General features: G+C 33.9%; 1 non-coding gene across 1 annotated transcript in view; it reads left to right on the top strand.

Annotated features, from left to right (window-relative positions):
* The window catches only part of LOC104903821 (protein PELPK1), a 41,965-nt gene extending 36,688 nt beyond the window's left edge, over positions 1–5,277 (top strand). Inside the window, exons 3-4 of the transcript XR_008967540.1 lie at positions 2,690–3,488; positions 5,103–5,277. This is a non-coding gene — a transcript (protein PELPK1). The remainder of the gene's footprint in view (positions 1–2,689; positions 3,489–5,102) is intronic.
* The last annotated feature ends 894 nt before the right edge of the window (positions 5,278–6,171 follow it).

Below are 6,171 nucleotides of genomic sequence, written 5' to 3'. Positions count from 1 at the left end.
CCTAAGAAGTTTATGTTGCTGTCAAAAAAAAAAAAAAAAAAAGAAGTTTATGTCAAATAATAAAGATGAGAAAGAACATGAAGTTAAAATTAAAATTTCAAACCCATACCTCATGGAGTCATGAGTTTAAGGTATTGATTTTAAAATTAAAATTTTACTAACCAAATACTAGGTATGAGTTTTAGCCCATTCTAAATCCATACGGCCATACCTCATACCTATATTTTGTGAACCAAACATATGGTAATGGGTTACTTCATCCTTTTTTTTTCCCCGTTTTTCTACAAGTATAGCTTTAATACAATTTCCTTCCGTTGTGTTAGGTATGAGTAGTAGTTATTATTCATAATATACTTGGTATAGTTGGTAATTCTACTAGTAGTTGGAGGAATTACTTTATTTCGAGTTGTTGATATTGTTCTCCGTTGTTGGATATGGTAAAGGAATGTGATTGTCAGTTGGGTAGGGGTTGATTGTTCAATTTGGCAAAAGTAGAATATATAAGTTTTTTGGATTCTCTAATTAATAAAAGAAAATTTAATCGAAGAGGACGAAGAATTTTCTATTGGTTGTAGTCAATTTCTTGTGTAAATCTTTAAATCGGATCTTATAAAGATACTAGAGTGAGCTACCTTGATTTTTTGCCGAAAAGATTCTCAATATTAAGGGTCTGTTCTCTCCAGCTTATTTTAAGTTTAGTTCAGTTCAGCTCAGTTCAGTTGCAATCAGTTCAGTTTGGTTCAGTTCAGTTCAGTTATTTAATTCTCCGATAATAAAACAATGATAACTATTATTATTATTATCATTATTATTATTACTACTATTACTATTATAAATATTAACATCATGATTACAATTATTATTATATTACTATAATAATAAATATTATTATTATTTTAATATTGCAAATTATTATTTTGCTAATACTTTTTTATATGATTCTCCTAATTATATTGAAATTATAATTTAAGCCTAAGAAGTACACATTGCAATAATATTTGTCATTGTTCAAAGTACAAACTTTTTAATAGATGAAAACAATAATACTATTAATAATAATGACAATAATACTTGTCATTGTTGAAATGGAAAAAAATACACGTCTTGATAATTGAAGTACTAGGCAAAATAATAGTACTATCGAACATTAACTAGTTTTCATAATCAGCTAATTATTATTTTATTTAATAACTTATTATTATTAATAAATCACTATTGTGAATTTATTATTAATTAAATAATATTATATTACATTAGTATCACTAATATTAGTTATAATTTAATTCAATTCAGTAAGCTCAGTTGCAATCAGTTCAGTTCAGTTAAGTTATGTTCAGTTGTTTTATGACGAAAAGAACAAGCCCTAAGGGTGAATTGCGGAAAAGGTTCAGATGTGAGAAATCAAAGTGGTACTTTTAAAAATCGGAGATGTGTTCGCGAGCTAACATTGCTTAGCTCTCATTTTAGCTTGATCTCAAAAGCCGTTATCTTGAAAAATTCATATATGATGGCGATCCGACACCCCATTTAAATCATGTTGTACTCAGCGTGTCAACTAAAATGCGTTCTCCTATTAAAAGGGGAATTCCGAATTATTCTATCGGGAGAGCATTATGAGTCACAAAGGAAAGTGACTATTCAAAGCAACACGAGCAAAAAAGTCAAAGTAATAGATGGTCATTGGGATTGCTCATGAGGTAAAACGCAAATCTCGCTCCTCGATGATAGTTATTCGGATCGTGAATGAAATCCATTCCCACCATCATTTCCATCAGCTATGATATACGCTTTTAATGAAGGTTCCCTTACTCTAAGAAGCTACAACGTCTTCTTATTTATCGCTACTACGGACAAGCTAATATAGACTAGAACCATCAAAGTTATGACTCAATCGTCACAATCATTATATTGAATAGTGAAGACTTCCATAGCAAGCAGTTTTTACCAGTTTTATTTTTGTTTTTACTTTATATGGTTTGTATAACTAATAAAGCTCAATTTAGTGTTTGGTTAGTTTTCGTTTATTGTTTATGTATGTGATGTTTTCCTATTTTCAAGTTCCACTTTTTTAAGCAAATCATATATATATGTCGATGTCGAAAATAAAATATTATGTAGATCGTCACTGAGATATTCTTAGAGCAACCATGTGTTAATTTATTTCTAAATGTTTGGAGTTAATTTGCTTCCAATGACACACTGTTCAAAAGATGTTTTTCCTTTTAGCATATTGTCATGCGCCTAGCTTTCTTATATTAACTTCTTTTACATGATTTACTCAAAGCAAATGTTAAAGTTGCATCTTTGAGAAGTTTATGTTGAATAATAAAGATGAGAAAGAACATGAAAAAAGAAATCTAACATTTCTAAGTTCAAGTCGACTTTCGTTTTTCTTTTTGAGATATAAATTCTGATATATATGTCATACTAGTTGTATCAACAAGAAAGAAGTGTTTTTCAAATACATGGGTTTAATGTAGATGAGGAGTTGAACAACGTACATCTTCTTCCACCTACCTCATCCTTTTGGACTTTTCTCAGCTCTATACTTCACACCTATACTATAAATATCTCTCATTAAGAATAAACAGCATGTCCTCATAAAACAGAAAATATTCTTCTTGAAGCTAAGAAGTTTTCTTATTCTTATTCTTACAGTTATTCTATTAACTTTGATCTCTCTTCCTAGCTCCAACCATGGCGGTGTCTCGCTTGTTTATATTGAGTGTCATGCTCATTGCTTGCGTGATGAGTAGCACTACCAAGCCAGTTGCAGCTCGCCGCCTTCTAGAAGAGCTTCCGAAGCCTGAGTTGCCTCATGTGCCTGAAATTCCTAAGCCCACGGTACCTGAACTTCCAAAGCCCAGCTTGCCTGAGGTACCGAAACCCACATTGCCTGAACTCCCAAAGCCCGCGTTGCCTGAAGTACCCAAGCCAAAACTACCTGAAATGCCTAAGCCAATGTTGCCCGAGCTACCAAAGCCAATAGTGCCTGAACTTCCAAAGCCCAAGATGACAGAGCCTGAGACACCAAAACCACAGTACCTGAAGTGCCCAAGCCTGCAGTTCATGAACTTCCCAAGCCCAAGATCACTCATGAGCCTGAATTGCCCAAGCTTAAAGTTCCCGAGCTACCAAAACCCATGGTGCCTGAAGTTCCCAAGCCCACAGTACCTGAGTTGCCAAAGCCAACATTACCAGAGATTCCCAAGCCTACAGTTCCTGAAATTCCCAAGCCTACAGTTCCTGAAATTCCCAAGCCCACAGTACCCGAGTTGCCAAAGCCAACAGTACCAGAAATTCCCAAGCCTACAGTTCCTGAACTTCCCAAGCCTAAATTGCCGGAGCTGCCAAAACCCACCGTGCCTGAAGTTCCCAAGCCAACGATGCCCGAGGTGCCAAAGCCTACACTCCCTGAAATGCCGAAACCTACAATGCCTGAGTTGCCCAAGCCTGCAGTGCCGGAAGTGCATGCCTAAGCCTTGAAGGTGTTGGATTATGCTCCAAAATTAATCAAATAGTTTTCCTAATAGTTAGGATTAGTTGCTAATAATTAGTCAGTTGGTTAACAAGTAGTGGTCTAGATAATGATCTAGTTAGTAGGATAGTAAGTAGTGGGCTACATAGTGGACATATTATTAGTAGTGCTTTGTATGCCTATTTAAAGGTTGATTTGTTTATTCATTAAGTGAGTATGAAAAATATATAAAAATGTAGTCTTTTTTATCCTCTCCAAGTTTCTCTCTTTCCTCCTCTAAAAATCCTACATGGTATCAGAGCATCAGGTTAGATCCGGGAAAGGGAAAGAGATGAAGCAAAAAAAAAAAAAAAAAAAAAAAAGAGAGAGAGAGGAAAAGAGTATTAAAAAAATTGAGTAAAAAGAAACAAGCAACGCAACTTGATTTCATTATTTGTGAGCAATTTTTTTGTTTGATTGAAATTTTTTGTGTTTAACCATGAAAGTAATGGTTGGGTGTGATGTGTTGTTGGGTTCCCTTTTAACCCATGAAAATGGATTTCAATCCTGTGAAAAAGAGGGCATAAAAAATTGTTTAAGTTGAAGATCAAGTAATCTTTACGAGTGTGTGGAAGTGGTACTCAACGCAGAGAAGATTTCCAAAGTTGTAGTAGTGGATGTGGTCAAATTTGCAAGACTACGTCAAATAGAGTTTATCTTCATGGAGCACTTCTCTCCATTAACATGGAAGCACTTCTCTTCCTAATGTAATGCACTTCTCATTACCAACTTTAAATTTATTGATAGAGAGGAAAAGAGTATTAAAAAAATTGAGTAAAAAGAAACAAGCAACGCAACTTGATTTCATTATTTGTGAGCAATTTTTTTGTTTGATTGAAATTTTTTGTGTTTAACCATGAAAGTAATGGTTGGGTGTGATGTGTTGTTGGGTTCCCTTTTAACCCATGAAAATGGATTTCAATCCTGTGAAAAAGAGGGCATAAAAAATTGTTTAAGTTGAAGATCAAGTAATCTTTACGAGTGTGTGGAAGTGGTACTCAACGCAGAGAAGATTTCCAAAGTTGTAGTAGTGGATGTGGTCAAATTTGCAAGACTACGTCAAATAGAGTTTATGGAAAGAAGTGCTCCATTTATTGAAGGTTGATGAGAAGTGCATCAATAAATTTAAAGTTGGTAATGAGAAGTGCATTACATTAGGAAGAGAAGTGCTTCCATGTTAATGGAGAGAAGTGCTCCATGAAGATAAAAAAATGAAGGTCATCAGTGGGAAGAATTACCAAGAATCAAGATTGTGACATAATATTTAATGTTGGCTCCTAAAAATTTTGAAGCAAGGGGGTGTGTTGGATTATGCTCCAAAATTAATCAAATAGTTTTCCTAATAGTTAGGATTAGTTGCTAATAATTAGTCAGTTGGTTAACAAGTAGTGGTCTAGATAATGATCTAGTTAGTAGGATAGTAAGTAGTGGGCTACATAGTGGACATATTATTAGTAGTGCTTTGTATGCCTATTTAAAGGTTGATTTGTTTATTCATTAAGTGAGTATGAAAAATATATAAAAATGTAGTCTTTTTTATCCTCTCCAAGTTTCTCTCTTTCCTCCTCTAAAAATCCTACAGAAGGATCATATTCTAGTTTCCGGGATTTATAATGTGATAATATACATTCTTTCTTTTACTGTACGTGTTATCATATCTGTTGTTTCTGTCTTGAGATTATTGTATTATCCAATTGAGCTACCTATATAGTTTGATACTATGTTGGCATTTGATAATAAATTTACATATATTTTTATTACCGCATCTCTTTTGCACCTTGTTGCCAACATTGTCCCGCAACTTCTGATCACTACAATGGATTTTCTAATGTTAACACAGGAAAAGTCTAATCCTATACATGCTGTTGGAACCCAAGGGAACACTCAAGAAGGGGGGGTTGAATTGAGTGGTGAAATCTAATCGTTTTTCGCAAAAATCCTTTCGTGGCTCAGTGCCTGGCACTGAGTCGAACACTCGAAAATCGCTAATTTGAGTTTTTGCGAATAATAAACTTAAAAGATACTAGATTTGACACAAGATATAACGTGGTTCAATCTCACCTCTGATATCTACGTCCACAAGAAACAAAAACTCTTTTATTTCTTTGAATCATAAAATATCAAACTCTTGATACAATACGATTCCCCTCACTACTAACCCTAGTAATGACTCCCAACACTTAACTCTAAGTGTTGACACTCTCTATAATATGAAAGTTACAAGAAAGAACGATCCTCAAAGATGTGCTTCTTAGTCAAGCAAATAGAGGACAATTACAATTGGAAAAGTAACTTAAACCTAACTAGCTCAGTGCTATGCTCAGTGCCGAGGAAATAGTTTTCAGCTTTTAATAGACTCGATTTTTCTCTCTGAAAACGTGAGATTTAAAAGTGAATTCTGATTCCCTTTTATAAGACTTGTTTAGGACGAAAATCACTTAAAAATATCTTTATCTTTTAATCCTTGATTTAAGGGATAAAACTTTATCTTTTTCTATCTTTATCTTTTAAACTAAAAAAGATAAGTTTTCCACATAGATTTTCTTTTTCAACTCAAAGTCTGTTTATATCTACACAACAAGAATCCGCGTCTTTAGCGTCTGACCTTCGCGTCCGTCTAACAAAACAGACGATATCCGCGAAAATAGCGTCCG

This window comes from Beta vulgaris, chromosome 9 (assembly GCF_026745355.1).
Source record: "Beta vulgaris subsp. vulgaris cultivar EL10 chromosome 9, EL10.2, whole genome shotgun sequence".
NCBI classification, from domain to species: Eukaryota; Viridiplantae; Streptophyta; class Magnoliopsida; order Caryophyllales; family Amaranthaceae; genus Beta; species Beta vulgaris.
Note: the sequence above shows the minus strand (reverse complement) of the source record. Positions and strands in the feature narration are given on the sequence as shown.